Below are 21,837 nucleotides of genomic sequence, written 5' to 3' on the forward strand. Positions count from 1 at the left end.
CAAGTTGAGAGGAATCTTTATTACGTAACTACCGTATTTATCTCTTTAAATGCCTCTTGAGGACTCGCTATGAATAATCTCTGTATTCATATTGGCATGTTTAGAGTGCTGTACAGTAGAGCTTTAATGACCGCTGTGTCGCTGTGTACTCCCTGCAAATGGTTATATCACCCGACAGACTGGGCTCACTCTTTGTAGAAGCGCTGCATACAAAGTTGAAGCCCATCTGCCTCCGTTGCAGTTAGCAGTCAGTCTCTGTGCCACAAAACCTCCATCTATGACATTTGCAGTCAGCGCCCGAGACACAGCACATCCAGCGGGGAGCATGATAATTAGGAGTGTTTTGCATGATTTAATTGATCGAAAGAAGACGGAAAAAATGAGTAACATCCACAAGGTATTAATTACTGCTTTTTCCCAACTTAGTTCTACCGTTGCCATTCTCCCAATCTGCTCAAGTGGGACACGAGTTTAGATTGATGGTCCCTCCACTATGAAACTTGAATGAGCATCCAGGGTGGCCCCCTGCTTCTAACAATGCCCTAAGCCAATGCCAAGGGCGAGACGTCTCTTTGGCTGCTTCCTGTACAACATCCCTGCAGCCAAGAGCCGACGCTTTTTTCAAGTGTGTTTCACAAAGTGGAAATGTTGAATACTGAGAGGAAAGGAGGACTGCACACAGACAGATATGTGAATCAAAGGCCTGTCAGCATCTGGGGAAGGGAATACGCACACCTTAATCAAGACACGCTTGTATATTTTATTTATCAGGTATTTATTATTGAGTATATATTACCTGTAAATAATTCAGTGAGTATTGCTTCCCTCTTTCTTCGCCATAAGTTTGGTCTCTGTGCACAATACCTAGAGGGTACATTTTCACATTCATTTTTTCGACGAAATCTCAACTTTATTTTTTCCACCCCGAGGGTTTTGTGCTCCATAATTCAATCATAATTCCTTCTATGTACGAGACAACTTTTTACTTGCTTCATTCAGCGCAATTAGCCATTAAACACTGTAGACACTGAGACGTTTTAAAGACAACGTTAAATGTTGATGTCGTATCTGGACAACAGTCCGCCCTCCCCCGCAGCCCTCCACACACACACACACACACACACACACACACACACACACACACACATCAATTCCCATACACAGGCACGTAGACATGCACACAAACACACACACACACACACACACACACACACAGACACACACAAGCATACACACAGACACACACACACACACAGGCAGCAATCCAAGTCCATCGCAAATTAATCCAAATTAATAATGTAATCTTTGACGACTATGATGGTGACTATTTGACTACGATGGTGGCGATGTTACTGTCAATCAGTAGGCTGGCGTAAAGCGTGACATTACTTCAGGTGGCCTTGTAGCCCTAAACAGCTTTGACGGCCAACCGGGCTGCCTGAGAGACGGTTTAATTAAGACTGTGACATTGTATCATAAAAACCAGAAACCTAATCGCGATGGAATAAGTATAATGTAATTATCACCCGGGTTATAAATAGCTTTAATTTCATGCTTTGCGGGAAAATGAAATGGAAATGGCGTGGTGGGGGATTGTGGCGGGGGGGGGGGGGGGGGGGGGGGGGGGTAGGAGGTTGGCTTAGGAGGGGGTGTTTACCGAGCTCGCCGCCGCCGCCGCCACCCTCTGCCAGTGCCAAGAGACGGGAGCCAAATCCAATTCATCCTCTCAGGTCACACATCTGTCCATTCAGCCATCATTCACATGTCTCTCTATCAGTCACATCATTATCATCATCATCATCATCATCATCGTCGTCATCTTCATCATCGTCGTCATCGTCATTGTCGTCACCACAAGTTCGTCTGAGGCTGGGGTAAGGCAGGGCCGACAGGAGAGCCATCTGGCCAGCCAAAGTGCCATGATAACTTGTCACCTTCTCTTCCTGATACACGATAGAGCAGATGCTGGAATAATCCCGCCTACACACTCAAACAGTCACATACTAAGTGGGCGTACAGACATGCAGGGCTGCAAATGGAAACATAGGCTAGAGCAAATATTGAAACGAGACATCACAACGTGCAAAAAGTTTCACACATGTCCAGGTCTAATAGCAAATGAACACCAGAACTACAGAAGGGAGAAAGAGATGGTTTCATCAATCTTATGCTTTTAAATCCATGCAGGGTTGTGGACAAGTTTACCTACACTTCAGGGAAAAGGATGTTGGAAATTGGGATGTAGGATGTAAGGACAAGAGAGAAAGTAAAGGAAGAAAGAAAGAAAGAAATAAGCACAAAGAGCTTGTTGATTGTGTTTTTCAGGGGGGAGGAGGGAGGTGAATGGGGTTGGACAAGGGGAGGAGATGAGGGGGGTTCATGAAGAGGGTTCTCAGGTGTGTGAGGTGAAAATCATACCCTGTGCGAGTCTAATGATCTGGGGGGTCCTTGAAGTAATCCTTGGGGTACACCAATAAAGAAGAAATAAGGACCAAAACCATGAAAAGACATGGTGGTCAGAGTTTTCCTTTCAATAATTCAGTAGCTGTTGAGGCTGGATCATTGATCGCGTCTTATTCTACAGCAAGAAAAGAATGAACAGAGAATGGGACTAATTTCAAACCTCATTTTCAAACTTCATTTGATTTGACATTTTGCTTGGTTACTTTGATCGTTATATATCATACATACATTTGTTTAGTTGTTCCAAGTAATTTTGCTATGACTAAATTAGCATCTAGCAGCTAATTCATCAAAGCTACTAAGTGCTTTGATACACGGCTAATTTGTCACATTATGCCAAATTACATTTGTATTGAGGAATGTGAGGAAAAAAAACATTTAAAACGCGGCAACTGTGAAACAAAGCTTTCACACATTACCACTCAATTTAATGATGCTTTTAAAGGAAGGGATTTGAAAGAGACAATGGTACAAGTGCAGGTTTAAGTATGAATATCAGCCTTTAATAGAATTGATTGCCATGACAGGCAGAAAGAGGGGTGACGAGTATGCTTAAGGGGCTGTGTGTGTGTGTGTGTGTGTGTGTGTGTGTGTGTGTGTGTGTGTGTGTGTCTGTATGTGTGTCACTACCTCCCATTAAAAGACCCAATGATAGGTGTGTCTTAATTACACCACCTGCAATAATGGCTCAGACATATCCATGAGCTCAGACCACACATATAACTATGAAGGACAAAGTAGCACGGTTTTGCACAGTCTAATCATAAAATGAAATCCCAGCGTCCATTAAATGGTAGCAGTCTATTATCTGCCTATTGCCATAAGCCTGTTGATGATTATAGTGCTCCTAAAAAAAAAAGAAGCTAATTCCCAGTTCATGTATTTTTCACCACCAAACCCTTAAGTCTTATTTACTTTTGTTTTGTTGTTTTGTTTTTTTGCTGGCCCCACCATTTGCTTTTTACTGCGCCATCTCATTAATTTCCCCTGCAGTGACACTCAGATAGGAGCCGAACAGATGGAAATACAGGATTGTCCCGGAAAAATTCATCATGAAAAATGCATCCGACACCTGTGTAATTTGCCTAATCATCTTTTCCTAATAAGCTCCCTCTATTAATTATGCACGACTTCCACAATGCAATCAAGATAAAAGTAAATCTGATGACTTAATACCCTTCAAAATAATTAGCTCCCCCCCACCCCCAACCACCCTCCCCCCCTCCACCCCCAGCACCGCCCCCCCACCACCACCAAACCACACCCATCTCTGGGACAGCTTTCCTTTTGATTCTTCCACCCTTTCTCCTCCCGGTCTTTTAATTGGGATTAGGAAAAAAAAAAGCGCATGGTGGAGAGGAGGCAGAGGGGTGCGCCTGGCCTGACAGGGGATTGGCAGGCAGCAGGCTACTGTAGGTGGTATAGGAAGTCCTCCTGCTGATCATTTTGGGGGGTGGCGCTGAAATTAAGGCTATAAGCAGACCTATTAAGAAGACTTACCGCTCTCTCTCCGTGTACCCTTCACCCCCCCCCCCCCCCCCCACACACACACACACACACACACACCACCACCCCCCACACACCCAATCCTCGCCTGGCGTCTCGTTGCAGTTAACAGCTGCAGGTGCAGATGAACGTGCGGCGGCCGTTGAGCCTGACAGTGGGGCTTTGCAGGCCTAATGAGAGTCAACCTTTGCGAGCTCGCTGTCTTGCGGTGCAACCCACCTGTCATGTCGTTACAGGCCGCATGTGCCTTGAATTAACTCTGCTAAATGAGGTGCTAAAGGAGGGGGCTGCTGGCTACAGCTACAGCCACCGCGGAAGACAAACAGGTCCTTTAAAGACATAAGGAGTCCATAAAGGAGGATGTTTCTGCCTTATAGCTTCCAAATGATCAGCCAAACAGGTATAACAGACACCTATAGTATAGCACCTACTATGGGCCTACTTTGGACCTACTATGGGCCTGGTATGGGCCTACTATGGGCCTACTATGGGCCTACTATGAGCCTGGTATGGGCCTACTATGGGCCTATTATGAGCCTGGTATGGGCCTACTATGGGCCTACTATGGGCCTGGTATGGGCCTACTATGGGCCTACTATGGGCCTACTATGGGCCTGGTATGGGCCTACTATGGGCCTACTATGGGCCTGGTATGGGCCTACTATGGGCCTACTATGGGCCTACTATGGGCCTGGTATGGGCCTACTATGGGCCTACTATGGGCCTGGTATGGGCCTACTATGGGCCTACTATGGGCCTACTATGGGCCTGGTATGGGCCTGGTATGGGCCTACTATGGGCATACTATGGGCCTACTATGGGCCTACTATGGGCCTGGTATGGGCCTGGTATGGGCCTACTATGGGCATACTATGGGCCTACTATGGGCCTACTATGGGCCTACTATGGGCCTACTATGGGCCTGGTATGGGCCTGGTATGGGCCTGGTATGGGCCTACTATGGGCCTATTATGGGCCTACTATGGGCCTACTATGGGCCTACTATGGGCCTGGTATGGGCCTACTTTGGGCCTACTATGAGCCTGGTATGGACCTAGTATGGGCCTACTATGGGCCTGGTATGGGCCTACTATGGGCCTGGTATGGGCCTACTATGGGCCTACTATGGGCCTACTATGGGCCTACTATGGGCCTGGTATGGGCCTGGTATGGGCCTACTATGGGCCTACTATGGGCCTACTATGGGCCTACTATGAGCCTGGTATGGGCCTGGTATGGGCTTACTATGGGCCTACTATGGGCCTTCTATGGGCCTGGTATGGGCCTACTATGGGCCTACTATGGGCCTACTATGGGCCTACTATGGGCCTACTATGGGCCTGGTATGGGCCTACTATGGGCCTACTATGGGCCTGGTATGGGCCTAGTATGGGCCTACTATGGGCCTACTATGGGCCTACTATGGGCCTACTATGAGCCTGGTATGGGCCTGGTATGGGCTTACTATGGGCCTACTATGGGCCTTCTATGGGCCTGGTATGGGCCTACTATGGGCCTACTATGGGCCTGGTATGGGCCTACTATGGGCCTACTATGGGCCTACTATGGGCCTACTATGGGCCTACTATGAGCCTGGTATGGGCCTACTATGGGCCTACTATGAGCCTGGTATGGGCCTACTATGGGCCTACTATGGGCCTGGTATGGGCCTACTATGGGCCTACTATGGGCCTACTATTTAGTTTATTAGTTTATTATATCGAGGACAATCCTAATACATGAACCATATAAAATACAGTAAAAAAGGCAGCGTTAGCCTAGTCGGCTAATTTTCAGCTGAAGTCCCCGGCCAGTTGCAACATGGCATCCTGAAAAGTAACGTGGGCCTACTATGGGCCTACTATGGGCCTGGTATGGACCTACTATGGGCCTACTATGGGCCTACTATGGGCCTACTATGGGCCTACTATGGGCCTACTATGGGCCTACTATGGGCCTACTATGGGCCTGGTATGGGCCTACTATGGGCCTACTATGGGCCTGGTATGGGCCTACTATGGGCCTACTATGGGCCTACTATGGGCCTACTATGGGCCTGGTATGGGCCTACTATGGGCCTACTATGGGCCTGGTATGGGCCTACTATGGGCCTACTATGGGCCTACTATGGGCCTACTATGGGCCTGGTATGGGCCTACTATGGGCCTGGTATGGGCCTACTATGGGCCTGGTATGGGCCTACTATGGGCCTACTATGGGCCTACTATGGGCCTGGTATGGGCCTACTATGGGCCTACTATGGGCCTGGTATGGGCCTACTATGGGCCTACTATGGGCCTGGTATGGGCCTACTATGGGCCTACTATGGGCCTACTATGGGCCTACTATGGGCCTGGTATGGGCCTACTATGGGCCTACTATGGGCCTATTATGGGCCTGGTATGGGCCTACTATGGGCCTACTATGGGCCTGGTATGGGCCTACTATGGGCCTGGTATGGGCCTACTATGGGCCTACTATGGGCCTGGTATGGGCCTACTAGGGGCCTACTATAGGCCTACTATGGGCCTGGTATGGGCCTACTATGGGCCTACTATGGGCCTACTATAGGCCTACTATGGGCCTGGTATGGGCCTACTATGGGCCTACTATGGGCCTACTATGGGCCTGGTATGGGCCTACTATGGGCCTACTATGGGCCTGGTATGGGCCTACTATGGGCCTACTATGGGCCTACTATGGGCCTACTATGGGCCTGGTATGGGCCTACTATGGGCCTACTATGGGCCTGGTATGGGCCTACTATGGGCCTACTATGGGCCTGGTATGGGCCTACTATGAGCCTGGTATGGGCCTACTATGGGCCTGGTATGGGCCTACTATGAGCCTACTATGGGCCTACTATGGGCCTGGTATGGGCCTACTATGGGCCTGGTATGGGCCTACTATGGGCCTACTATGGGCCTACTATGGGCCTACTATGGGCCTAGTATGGGCCTACTATGGGCCTGGTATGGGCCTACTATGGGCCTACTATGGGCCTACTATGGGCCTACTATGGGCCTACTATGGGCCTACTATGGGCCTACTATGGGCCTACTATGGGCCTACTATGGGCCTGGTATGGGCCTACTATGGGCCTACTATGGGCCTACTATGGGCCTACTATGGGCCTACTATGAGCCTGGTATGGGCCTACTATGGGCCTACTATGGGCCTACTATGGGCCTATTATGGGCCTGGTATGGGCCTACTATGGGCATACTATGGGCCTACTATGGGCCTAATATGGGCCTACTATGGGCCTATTATGGGCCTACTATGGGCCTAGTATGGGCCTGGTATTGACCTACTATGGGCCTAGTATGGACCTGGTATGGACCTACTATGGGCCTATTATGGGCCTACTATGGGCCTAGTATGGGCCTACTATGGGCCTGGTATTGACCTACTATGGGCCTAGTATGGACCTTCTATGGGCCTATTATGGGCCTACTATGGGCCTACTATGGGCCTATTATGGGCCTACTATGGGCCTAGTATGGGCCTACTATGGGCCTGGTATTGACCTACTATGGGCCTAGTATGGACCTACTATGGGCCTATTATCGGCCTACTATGGGCCTAGTATGGGCCTAGTATGGGCCTACTATGGGCCTGGTATTGACCTACTATGGGCCTAGTATGGACCTACTAAGGCCTACTTTGGGTCACCTAAAGGTCTACTATGTCTTGTGGTTCCTCCATCCAGCTCCTCTGTGTCTGCCTGTATGTCTCTGACAGAGGGGACAATGAGAGGTTCACTCCCGGACGAGCAACAAAGTCAGCCTCTCGACAGGTGGCTGATCGGCTCTTTTCAACTAGCGTGCGCACAACAATAGAGCCTACAGCCCTTCGCTCATCCGAGAGTCTTTGAGGCCACCTTTTATTTCCCTGTTGCTAATCCCTGCCATAATTAAATCCCTGCTACTTTTCGGATTTCTGCAGGAAAAAGCCCACAATTTTCTAGTTTCCCCAGTGTTGTACCTTTGATCAGCTGCTCCAGTCTCGGCGTGTGGCTCTGGCTAATGGGAGGTAATGTTTCTCTCCTAGGTGTTGCCCGCGGTGCTCTGTGCTAAGCTCACATCAATAGCGATTACCGGTAGCTACAGTATGTGCGTGAGCGCGGCAGCTCTGTTTTTAATGCCACTGTTACATGTAAAGAGCTGGCTGTCGCTGTTGGCCCTGTGTTCTCTCTCGGCTCACCTGGTGAGTCAGGCGGGAGGTGTAACTGCTTTGAACTCGCCTCAATGGCCCCATGTCCTCGGTGGGTTATTAAGTTACAACCTATTCAAGGTGACATGGTCATTTTTCTGAAGCACAAATCCATTGTAAATCAATGGATAAAAAAAAAAAACTTGTTAAGTGTCTCAGGCCGTTCCTTAAGGGAGGCTCAGGCCTGGTCTGGCCTTTGAGATTGGCGATTAACCTAACAGCGGAGGACAAAGAGGAGTTTATCATGGTTTGACAAGGTGTATTGCCAGTGTGAGGAGAAGATAGAATAATTAATTGGTGGCGCAAATCTCTCCTGTAGATTTAGTCAGGTGAGTTAAATTAAGCTGTCAAATTAAAGGTTTGCTTTTTATATATTAACGTCTTAAATGTCAGGGGCTAGTCAACACCGCCCACCCACAACCCCACAACATCACCCCACCCCCCCCACCCCCACCCTGTGCGCATGCCCCCTCCACCCATACACACCCCCACCCACGGTCGCTGTTTTCAGGACGACTACTCTCGCTGTAACACCTGTTCATCAGCATTGATGCGCTGCTGCACTAAGTAGCTGTTTATGGCAGCCTTTTACTTCATTAATTTGCCGACTGCTGAAGTGTTAATCAATTGCGTTGCCGTGGTAATGGAACAAACAGCGAATAGCACCAAGGCCCCCGCTAATTGTGCTTCATTGTTTCAGACAGAGGCAGAGAACAAGGTGCTGCCGGTCTGACGTCTGTACATTTCATACACCGTTCGCCGAGCTGTTTGTGACACTGTCAGGAAGAGTGTGATGAGTGTATTTTCCACCCGTATGACCACATCGATCCATCTAGTCTTTGACATAAACTAGGGACAGGAGAGGTTGAGTTAATTCTTTAACCAATTTGTGCTCCATTTGACAATGAAGACATGTTGTATTGAGGAAAAGAATATGTACCCTGTGGCATTTCTTCAACAACCTGTCTCAACAATTGTGAGACATTTACAATGATAATCAATAAGGGCTGAGAATGTTATGGTCCTGACCTTAATGCTGTCTCTTAATTGCATATGCATGTATGAGATCTATTTTCACTACTGTAACACTTTAATGCACTGCCAATATCAATGAATGACATAAATGACAGTTCATTTTCTTTGATCAGGTAATGAGGAACCATCATTATGTCTATGTTTTAAACATCTCAGTAACTAATAAGCAAACATTTTGATTCTCAAAACACTCTACCAACATAATCGTCTCTCTTCTTATTATCATTCGACACTGCATCCACATCTCTCAGGAATACGAAAAAAATGCTAACAAGCTTTAAACAAAAAAACAAAAAAACTGGAAGTTCGGACAGAAAAAAAAGAAATCAATAGGAAGTTTTAATGGGTTTTACGTGGGTAATGATAGAGGAGGTTAGGAGGCTAGGGCACGGGTTAATGGCACTATCAGGACATAGACCAAGTTAAGTGCAAAGGAAAGGTCTACCACCAGTGGTTAATTAACCTTTCTAAACCCCAAGGTGTCTGAACACACATACATATTGAATGGAAGCTGCCACAAAAAGCCTGTAGGTCACGGCTAATACATTCTGTGAGTTACAATTAAAACATCATCAGACCACTCCAGATCTCGATTTAAGAGCCATTTATGAGCAGGCAATTCGGAAGGCAATTTATTACAGTCAAAAGCTATCTGAATAGGGGGCAGTTAGGTTACCAGATATATATAATTTCAGTCAATGGAAAAGCAACGGAAGGGAAGGAAAAGGCCAGTGATGCAAGTGCAGAGGCCTCGGCTCTTAATGACGCTCCCTCTCCTTTTTAATGGTTGTTAGCGGCAACCATCAAGAAGACGGGCACAGAAAATAACTACTGGTAACTACTGGTAAGTGTATGGAGGACGGTGTTCAATAATATAGTAGTTTAATGGTCTTTTGTGAGTAGTTCTTTGTTAGGTCTTGTACCTATCGAGATGGGGACATTGAAGAGAGACTGAAGAGAGACTGAAAGAGAAAATCGTTAACAATCAATTTCAATTGAATGAATCCTATGATGTACTGTATGGAAGTGAAAATTGGCATGCATACATTGATAGCACGATTCATATTGACAAGCTTGTCAATGAGACCTCTTTCTGTGTCGAGGCCAAATAAGTGACTATAACGCCATAAGACCCATGTCCATGTGACGTCACTCTAACAAAAAGCACATACAGTACAGTAGCCTCACTAATTAAAGCTTCAACTAAAACTAAAGTACCACACATGTACTGCTGTCTCTTATATAAACTATAGGCAGCTGTATGACATATACAAAAACAATTGGATACACCCCCAGAAACATGCCCACAGTAACTTTATCATGATATCGAATGGCACCACTTGCACATTCTCCCATTCCCTTAGTGACTGGCATCCCTGTGAAAGTACAGTACAGTAGGCTACACCTCTTGGATACATCCCCAAGGCGAACACTTCCAAAGGGGATGCGCATAGAAAGTGTTTTTGTATGCATCCCGCTTGAGAAGCTTCCTTGCTTACGTGCCACGTTAGTTTGAGGCGGCGGGGGTAGGGGGGCTGGTGGGAGGGCGGGGGGGGGGGGGTACGGGGGGAGAGAGGAGAGTGAGATCTGGAATATGAAGCTCCCTCTGCTCCTCCCTGCCAGCCCCGAAACACCCCCACGATCCATCTCCCATCTCCCATGGCCCTTCCGTGAGCCCGCCAATCTACACCCTAAACAAAGACAACAAAGCAATCCCCACTGGAGGCTGGCCATTCCCGGCTGAGACACAGCCTCTCTCTCTCTCTCTCTCTCTCTCTCTCTCTCTCTCTCTCTCTCTCTCTCTCTCTCTCTCTCTCTCTCTCTCTCTCTTTTTCTCTCTCTCTCTCTCTCTCCATGCCCAATGATGTAATGAAGCTGCAAGGCTTCCCCAACTGCTCTTTCCGCCTCGGTACTTGCTTTCTCAACTACACTTTCTTTTCACTCTTGGGGGGGACAGTTTTTTGGAGCACACACCCCTCTCTCTGCCTTCCCCCTCCCCATCCCCATCCTCACCGTACAGCACAGCACATCTCCCTCACCCCCCTTGCATAAACCTAAACTTTGAGTCTGCTTGCTGCTGCACCCACTCTCTGGATGAGGCCTATTCCCAGGGCTCACTCTTTCCAAGTAATTGCCCTGTTTTTCAGCATGCACGGGATCCGGCACCACACCGATGCAGTGCTTTAATTTGCGGGTAAATAGGCTTTCTGCTGAGTTTAAAGGCACTGGGCCCGTTGGGGGATTCAGCTTTGGGGAGATACTCCAAGGCTGGGAGAAATCATTAGGCAAGAGGGGGTTCTTATTCTGCCTGTGTGTCTAGGAAGGGGAGTGTGTAAGGGAGGCAGCAGAAGGGAGTTGTACTGTGGACATGATTCATGATGTAAACAAGCATCAGGCGCTGACCTTACACAGGTTTTCATGTTGTTGTTGTTGTTGTTGTTTTTTTGATAGAATAGAGATCGTATTCATACATCAAATGGTATAACCGTTTTTTTTTATTAGAATGTATTGGGATTCCTTAAAAAACAAGTCAAATCAATCGGTGAGGTTATGAATGTGAGTGTTGCCAAGAAAAAGATGAGTACCAGGCTACCAGATCACAGTTTCTGTGCTTTCTTCTCATCCCCAGTCATGTAATTTAATGTTATTTACATTAAGAATTACCTCGTCTCTCAACGACAAGTCCAAGTCAAACATAGCTTGTTCAATGGTAACTGAGGAGCCAGAGGTAGCACCAATGAGATATCAAAAGCGAACACATTCGGTTTTGAAATTAAAAACGTCAAAAAACTAGATTTTCATGTTTTTAGACCGTGGGACATGTCCATTTCTACCTTAGCTAGCTTTTGTAAATAACAACTATGTGGGGGTGTGGGAGGACCATCTAATCACATTGGGTTCTTTTTGGGGGTCTCTAGTTTAAAGAGGCTGGTTTAGAGGCTGGTTTAAAGAGGCTAGTTTAGAGGTTGGTTTACCCACCTATTCAATTATGTTTATAGGATTTACTCACTTGTCTTTTTACCACTGCATCCCTGGTCACCTCACTGTGTCAAAGAATGAATGAATGAACGAACGAACGAACGAATGAATGAATGAATGAATGAATGAATGAATGAATGAATGAATGAATGAATGAATGAATGAATGAATGAATGGTCTTTATTGAATGAATGGTCTTTATTGTCATTGCTACAGTACAGGTACCAAACAACGACATTTAGGAGGGGTGGCTCCCCTGGTGTTAGGAAAGAAAAAAAAAACACTTAAAAAAAAAACACAAGAAGGGAAGGAGCTGGTTTACATAAATAAAGGCTATGTACACTATCCACTATACTATACTGTACAGATAGACGACTAGGGTTGTCATATTGCACATAGTGTTATTGCACATTTATTTAAAGTGTCGCAGTTTGCAGGCTTGAAATGTACATATTTGTGCCTCAGCACTACACCTGTTTTGTTTTTGTTTTTGTTTTTTCCAGTCCAGCAGCTGCCATCAATCCGTCCAGACTGTCCAGGGCCCAGAACCTAGGTCTTTGCTGTGTTCAGGGCCTGGACGGCCCTGTGGTAGAAGCTGTTCTTCAGTCTGTTTGTCCTTGCGGCCATGGTCCTGAACCGCCTTTTCGAGGGCAGCCGGGTAAAGTGTTCGTACCCAGGGTGGGTTGGGTCCCTGGAGATCTTGGAGGCCTTCCTGAGACAGCGTGTGTTGTACAGCTCTTCCAGAGAGGGGAGGGGGGCGCCGGTGATCTTCTGGGCTGTTCTCATGACTCTCTGTAGCGCATTTCTCTCCGCGGTTGTGCAGCTGGAGAACCAGTTGCAGATGCCGTAGGTGAGGATGCTCTCCACTGCGCCGCGGTAGAAGGTCACCAGTATCTCCTGCTTGCTGTGTTCCTTCCTGAGGACTCTCAGGATGTATAGCCGCTGTTGTGCCTTCTTGATGGTGGCTTTTGTGTTGTCCTTCCAGGTCAGGTCATCCTGCATGTGCACCCCCAGGAATCGGAGGGTTGAGACTCTCTCCACGCTCTCTCCGTCGATGAGCAGGGGCTGGATCTCGGACTTTTTCCTCCTGAAGTCTACGATGATTTCCTGGGTCTTTGACTTGTTCAGCAGCAGGTTGTTAACCTTGCACAGCTTGCTCAGTTGCTCTACCTCATCCCTGTACGCCGCCTCGTCCCCCCCCGAGATGCATCCCACCACGGTGGTGTCGTCTGCAAACTTTACGATGGAGTTGCTGGGGTGGACGGGGGTGAAGTCGTAGGTGTAGAGGTTGTAGAGGATGGGGCTTAGCACGCAGCCCTGGGGGGACCCAGTGCTGAGTCTGAGGGCTGTGGAGGTGTGGGGGCCCACCCGCACCCTCTGGGGGGTTGGTCGGTCAGGAAGTCCTTGATCCATGCACATATAGAGTGTGATAGACCCAGGTCTAGTAGTTTGGTCACTAGCCTGTCTGGAAGGATGGTGTTGAAGGCGGAGCTGAAGTCCACAAAGAGCAGTCTCGCATAGCTGTTTCCCCTCTCCAGGTGGGATAGAGTGGCGTGGAGAGTCGTCGCGATGGCGTCCTCTGTGGACCTGTGGGCTCTGTAGGCGAACTGGTATGGATCCAGGTTGGGCGGGAGGCGTGTGAGTATGTGGGCCCGGACTAGTTTCTCGAAGCACTTCATGATGATTGGTGTGATTGCCACCGGGCGGTAGTCGTTTAGGCAGCTCACCGTGCTTTTCTTCGGGACTGGGATGATAGTTGAGGTTTTCAGGCAGGGTGGGATGGTGGCCTGGGACAGGGACTGGTTGAAGATGTTGGTGAAAACCCCGGCCAGCTGGTCGGCGCAGTCCCTCAGCACCCGTCCCAGGACGCCATCCGGCCCCGAGGCTTTCCTGGGGTCCACCGCCTTCAGCACGCGTCTCACTTCATGCTCTGTGAGGGTGAGGCTGCTGAGAGCTGGAGAGAGTGGTGTTTGTGTTGTGGTTACCTCCGTTCGCCCCTCGTCGAACCGGGCGTAGAAGGTGTTCAGCTTTCCCGCCAGCAGGGGGTCGTCCTCTGCGGCTGTGAGCCTGTTGGCTCTGAAGTTTGTCATGTGCTGAACCCCCTGCCACATCCGCCTGGAGTCGTTGCTCAGGAAGCATTCCTCAATCTTCTCTCTGTGGTCTGCCTTGGCCTCTTTGATGCCGCGCTTTAGGTTAGCCCTGGTGGTGCTGTACAGCGGTGTGCTCTTCCCTGCGAAGAAGGCGTTGTCCCTCTCGTTGATCAGTTTTTGGACCTTCCCAGTCATCCATGGCTTCGTGTTGGGGTAGACCCGGACCCGTTTGTCCACGGTGACTGAGTTGGTGCAGTTCCCTATGTGGTTCAGAACCGACGACGTGAACTGTTCCAGGTCCTCATGCTCATATTCCTGCCATGGGGTGTCATTTAGGCAGATCTGCAGTGGAGCAGACCCTTCTGGCCAGGTTCTGACAGTCTTAGTGGTGATGGGAGCACTTTTCCCCATGGTAGTGTATGCTGGGATCAGGAGGATTGACACATGGTCAGACATGCCTAGATGAGCTAGTGGTCTAGCCTTGTAAGCACGTTTGATGTTGGTGTATACCTTGTCCAGTGTTTTTTCTCCTCTTGTTGCACATTTAACATGCTGATAGAACTTGGGTAGTACTGCCTTCAGGTCGACATGATTGAAATCTCCTGCTATAATGTGAATTGCCTGTGGATCTGTGCTTTGTTGACCACTGATGACGTCATATAGCCGCGCCAATGCTAAGCTACCGTCTGCATTTGGTGCAATATAAACGCTTGTAATATACACTGCATTGAATTCTCTCGGTAGGTAAGAGCTGCAAGATGCAAGAGCATGTGTCTACTGCATGTACCACTGGAGGCTGGTGGAGGTAGAAAATCGGATGGGCTCATGGAATGACAAAAGTTGTCACGCCAAAATACATCAAAGACGGATGTTTGATACCATTCGGTTGTTAAGTCTGACGTCAAAGGTGACGTTTAGCAATTTCCGGGTCCAAACCAGAAATTCCCCGCACCAGAGTACCAGTGTACTACAGCGGTAGAATGACAGTTCAATCGTTTTTTAGACTCGGATCTATTCATACAACAAGGGACATGGCATTTCGAAGAGAGCGCCTCAGCCAACTTTGGACCCGGAAACACGTCACGACTTAACAACCGAATTCCTCAATTCATTCCGTGCATTACACTGAGCCCATCCTCCAATTTCTACCTCCACCAGCCTCCCCTGACGTGCATGCCAGGCTACCTGACACTGTGTTTTCATACTGATATGTTTACCAGTCATGGTGATCTCTTTAATCCCTTCATTAGCGAAGGGGTCGCCTTCTAAGGCTACCACATGCTGCACGGCTCTGAGGCAATTACACTGCCAAGTAATTGCCTTTCAAATTACCAGGTTTCATTTGACAACCCCCTACTTGAAAAGTAAAGAAAGTCCTTCCTTAGATTCAAAGTAGAGCTCTGTTTCTTCTGGTCTTTGATACCCTCGTTGGTGTCATTAGAGCATCTTGAGCCACAGCTATGTATAGCACTTAGAAGTGTAATTATTAGCACGTGGTGACACATGCACTGAAAGAGTCATTAGATAGATACAAGTCTTAACTTCCTCCCTAATTGGTGGGGGGGGGGGGGGGGGGGGGGAGGACGTCAACTCACAAAGGGTCTATATTAAGACATTTTGCAATAAATCGATGTACGGCAATGGACTAGTTCTGTGATCGTTTCCTCAATAATCTGCTATTTTAGAGATCATCTCTCATCATTGATGCAGCTCGCTAACGGAGAGACCTTGCATTCAATAGCTTGATGCGTAACAGCACTACAGTTCAGCGAACACTGACTGAATTACTACATGAGTTCATTTCTATCGCTACCATGCCTGAAGCATAGTGAGAACCATTAAAGATGAACACGCTCTTGTAATATTAATTAATTCCTGCATTTGTCTGATATGGAATTATCAAAACAGTGAGAAATGTGTTCAGATGACCCAAGGCTCAAAGAGTTTAAGTCTGTAGGGACCTCTTCTGATACGAGGCAATCTCCAGGGAAAATCTTAAACCACTTTAAACTGAGTTAACCATTATTTAACCTACTGTTTCATTTTTCATCCACTACATCGTATCGTTTGGCAGTATGACTGGAAGAGAAAAAAAAGGAAGACCAACTGTATCAGCTCAGAAATCAGACAACACCTATAGTAACACTGACCAAGAGGACAGGATGATTCTCTCTATGAGGTTATAACTCTCTGCCGTTCAGATAGGAACTGACAGATCGGCATACATGACAGTCGGGCTTTCTTACAAGACAAGAAGTTCTAATTCTACAGTGTGAACTGCTATTCTATTGTATATTCCAGAGATGTATTCCAGAGAAATATATTGGAACTGAGACGTGTGTGGGCAGGAGTTCCTCTATTTGAAATAATGTAATTGGCTATTGTTGAGTTGGTTACATTTGAAGGATGTGGGTGAATCATGATAATTAAAATAGACACATCAGGAATAGTGCAGCCCTAATAATGCTATATAATGAGATAAGCAACAAGAGGAGTACACTCAGACACTCTTTGTATAGAATATAAAGGGATTTGCTTTGAAAATAAAAGACAAAATATCTCTGGAGAATAAACCAATTATAATGAGATAAAAGCAAGCTAAAAATAAGGTTGCTATGAAAAGGCTTGTTTGTTCACTCTGACTATCACTGTTAAAATAGTCTTGCTTTGACTCAAAGTGAGCTCCCAGAGGTCTATGCAGGTTAAATAAGGGCCTTGACAAACCAAGCATGGTTCTAAATGATGGTTCTACTGTAAAGGTAGAACCATGGTTCTACTGTCAAGTTACACAGCATGCTATTACTGGTGTATAGATTCAAAGTCAGACATACAGCAGGTGTACAACCAGTACAACATGAGAAATGGTATCACGTGTTTGATACCATTTCTCATTTCATGCATCACAATGACCCCATCCTCCGATTTCTACTTCCGCCAGCCTCCCCTGACAACCAGCTGTACCTGCAGAGACCTACAGCACTATGACACTAGACAATACCCAGATCTAATCTCACAGACACAAATTCAATACAGGCCCATTTTGTAGCTTGATAGTTGAGCGACAGCTTTTGAGTGAGTAAGTGTCCCAGACCGTCAATTAGGGGCAAACCTCATTGACACGCATACAAACCCTGCCATCATGTGCTTTCGGTAATTGTGGCCATGACAGTTTATTACTGTCCATGAAAACCATTGGGTTTTGCAAACACATTCGCTGCTGTTTTGATGGTCCTCCTCCTCCTCCTACACTTGAATGTCACTCAATTGTAGCGTGTCTGTTTGTTTCCATGAGATTATTTTTTTCTCCCAAGGCCAATTGGTCATTTCACTTTAATGAGCTCACGGTTTCCAAACACACAAAACGCAGAGGAGAGTGGAGTGCCAGGTTGCGGAGGCTGATTGAGAGCTTTAATCAAGGCCACCAAAGGTAGACAATAGGCAATTATCGCAAATTGCTTTTGAAAATCCTCTACCCACTAGTCTATCTCAATTTGTATTGTTTTCTCTTTTTTGCTTATTTGCTCGTTCAACTTTGTCTGGGACTTCATTTCCATGCGGTGACTTAATCTATCATTCGCCTTTTGCAACCCAATAATTAAAAGTATTTACTCTCTAGAAAGTTGGGATTGATTGCCAAGGGGACAACTTCCATGAAGAAAAGACCATAGAGCAGACCATACAGTAGTTTGTATGAATATTCACAATTAGTCTGGTCTCCCCGTGCCTGGAGAAACACTCCCCAAGAGACTGCTGGAACAATTGCTGCAATACCCTCAACGTATTATAATTTTAATCAGTAATTAAGACTTACTGATACAATGTTATAACAATTATGTACTTATATGGCACCAAGGAAGCTCTCTGCACAAGTGTCAACATTTGACGCTGAGATAGCCATTTGACAAAAAACATTGTAAATTGTTACCCAGCACTTACCCCAGCACTTACCCAACAACTGAAGTGCTATGACCTAAGTGTTTAAAACCCACATCAGGCATTTTTCAACCCTGGATTTAACTGAATGCAATATCAATAAACATGCTGAGGGTTTTTTGTACATTAGGTGGCAGGTACCAGAAAAAAAACAGTGCTATTTGACATCGACATTATGACATCATCTTATTTATTTTTTTCTCAAGAGGTTTCTGTCTAACCAGACCACATATTTGTTTTGATGTGACTTTATATTTGTTTTTTTTAGCAAACTGATTTGATAGTATGTCTTAGACTCACAGCAGCATCGTTTCATATGACATCTTCAAGCTAAAAGGTAGCCTTTCCCTCCTTCTGTTGAATAATGCATGAGCTGAAATCCAATACTATTGGATTGGAGTAAGGGGGACTCAAAAGTTGAATTACAAAACATGCATTCTTTCATCTCATGAAGTTTCTGCAAGGTGCAGGGGTCAATTAAGAGTCCTCTGGCAATAGTGAGTATGAATAATGCACCACAGGGCGAAAAAACCTTGGGAGAGTTGCTCTACTTGTGTAGATTATTGATGCTTATACTGCTGTTTTTTTCTTTCCTCAGGTAAAAAAGGACCCTTTGTCTGTGGTTTCTCGTACTGCTCATGTCTAGATAGCCTGCAGGCAAAATGGGCCTAATTTGCACAGGTCTGTTTTGGGGCCAATTATTATAATACCAAATGTACTGGAAACACAATAAAATTGAAAAACAGTAAAGAGTGGACTGGCCAATATCATCATACATTTTAATGAATTTCTCATTAAAGATGCATTTCATGTGTTCAGCAATTTGCAGTGCTTTGCTTGACTTTCTTTACCATACTCTGAATTACCTGGAATGACATGGTTAACTTCCTCCAAGCAGCAGTGTGTGGAACATTTATGTCAACCTAGTTTACATTCTCTTTATGTACTTGGACCTTATCTGTTCACGTGTTCACTTTCCTAGCAGTTCGACATTTTACATGAATATATTTGATTGATATTTACTTTGCCCATCCTATAAGGTTAACAAGCATGCATTGGATTTCTTCATGCCGTGGAACACATGACATGACAGAGGCAAGACTGACCAAAAATAGGCCTACAGTATTCACATACAGTACGCTGGATTGTTATGTCCTAACAATAACATCCCGAACCATCACAGTTAGGCAAATTGACCACAACTCCCAATGGTTGTCTATGGCCACAATAACAAGGTTTCAGCGTGTTAAAGGATACGCTATGTACGATATCTGTGGATTTCAGTGTTCAGTGGAAGGCAGACAGACACATCAGCAACACTAGATGTCAGTGTTCCTGCTAGTGTGGGCTGCAAGCTGTGTTTCAAGGGTGAGAAATTGTATAGGGACATGATTTATATATATATATATATATATATATATATATATATATATATAGAGAGAGAGAGAGAGAGAGAGAGAGAGAGAGAGAGAGAGAGAGGGAAGAGAGAGAGAGAGAGAGAGAGAGAGAGAGAGAGAGAGAGAGACAGAGAGAGAGAGAGACAGAGAGAGAGAGAGAGAGAGAGAGAGAGAGAGAGAGAGAGAGAGAGAGAGACAGAGAGAGAGAGAGAGACAGAGAGAGAGAGAGAGAAAGTGAAAAAGAAAAAGTAACCTATTCCAGCTTTTAAGTCCACGCTCCTCATGGATTAGATGGTATATGCCAGGGACAGTTTTGAAGAAGCTGAGGCTATAAGCGTACCATCGCCTGATCAGGGGGCATCACTTTCATCTTACCCACACAGATTCATAATTAGCTGAAATGTGCTGAGATGTGTTTTCTTTTTCCTTAATTTCCTAAGATGTATCATCAAGTGTATGAATTCCCAGCATACTTTAGACTCATGCAGAGCAAAAGTCACTTGTTGCTAATTAAGTCTATGGGCAAAACTAGTGTGTTCTAAATATCTCTCTCTCTCTCTCCCTCTCTCTCTCTGTAATAAGCAAAAAAGTTAAGCACAACTCCAGTAGTTTTCACAACAGTGGCCTTCAAATGACCTTTCGAATTGATTGTGCTGTACTGATGTTTCATTATCTGAATATGCAAAAATAATGCATGTACCTCAATTACGCACAGGTCTCCATAACAGTATAGCCTACTGTACTTCGTTGATAACACTATGTGCAATATGACAACCCTCGGGTACATAAGGTTCAGAGATAGGAAATGTTAGAATAGGTATAGCATAGCATAGAGTACAGCACAGTGTTTTATTTGTATAGTATAGTATAGTGGATAGTGTACATAGCCTTTATTTATGTAAACCAGCTCTTTTCCCTTCTTGTTTTTAGTTTTTTTTCCCAAGCACCAGGGGAGCCCCCCCCTCCCAAATTTCGTTGTATGGTACCTATCAATGACAATAAAGACCATTCATGCATTCATTCATTCATTCATTCATTCATTCATTCATTCATTCATTCATTCATTCATAAACGCTTTGACCAGGGGTCCAGCAGAGTTATGTGCGGAATCCTGATGACGTCATATGGGCGGCTCTCTTTGGACGTTTTCCTCTCCCCAGGGGCTTGCTGCAGGAAGAGAGAAAAGAGCCAATGGTGTTGGTTGACAACCCGGAAGAACAGCCACCGAAAAGAGCGCCTGGATTCAATTTTTCAACAGAAGACGCTGTCAGGTGAGTCTAAACTGCAGTAACATTTCAAGCAAAGCGGCATTTTATCCAGAACCTAATAGTTACACTGTTAAAATCACCATTCGTGTCACTACCATTTGCGTGTCGCCTTGTTGTGAACCAACACATTATGTTCTTTGTTACATGGTTATCTTTTAGACGTCTCTGAAGATAACTTATTGGCGACAATGCTACCGCGGTTTAGCCAAATAGTTTGAGGAGTAAAGTTCAGTGAACTATTTTGAGTTTATTATTATTGATTTTGTTGTACCGTCCCTTAGACTGTCCTCAAAGTGCTTTGAGTTGCATTCATGTACGAAAGGCGCTATATAAATAAGGTTTCACTTCACTTCACTTCACTGTCAAACCCGCGGTGTTACTTTGTCCTGTGTTATGCACGCAACAGTGTAACCATCTGTCAAACCTCGATCGATCAAACCAGCAGTGATCTGCTACATATCACTGGATTAAGCCACACTTAAGTTTCAACTGCTACTCTCTCAGTGAACAAGCATAGTAGGCTATAGTACATTTATGAAGTTCTTTATACAGTACAGGCCAAAAGTTTGGACACACCTTCTCATTCAATGTGTTTCCTTTATTTTCATGACTATTTGGTACATTGTAGATTCTCACTGAAGGTATCACAACTATGAATGAACACATGTGGAATGATGTACTTAACAAAAAAGTGTGAAATAACTCTAAATATGTCTTAGATTTTAGATTCCTCAAAGTTGCCACCCTTTGCTTTTTTGTTGTTAATAAAATAAAAATGTGTTGTTGTTAATAAAATATATAATAATATTATATATATATAATAACATATTATTATTAACACATATTATATTTAATATTATTATTATATATTTTATTAACAACAAAAAAGCAAAGGGTGGCTACTTTGAGGAATCTAAAATATAAGACATATTTACAGTTATTTCACACTTT

Source organism: Nansenia antarctica, assembly GCF_963989245.1.
Source record: "Nansenia antarctica genome assembly, chromosome: 8".
In the NCBI taxonomy this organism is placed as follows: Eukaryota; Metazoa; Chordata; class Actinopteri; order Argentiniformes; family Microstomatidae; genus Nansenia; species Nansenia antarctica.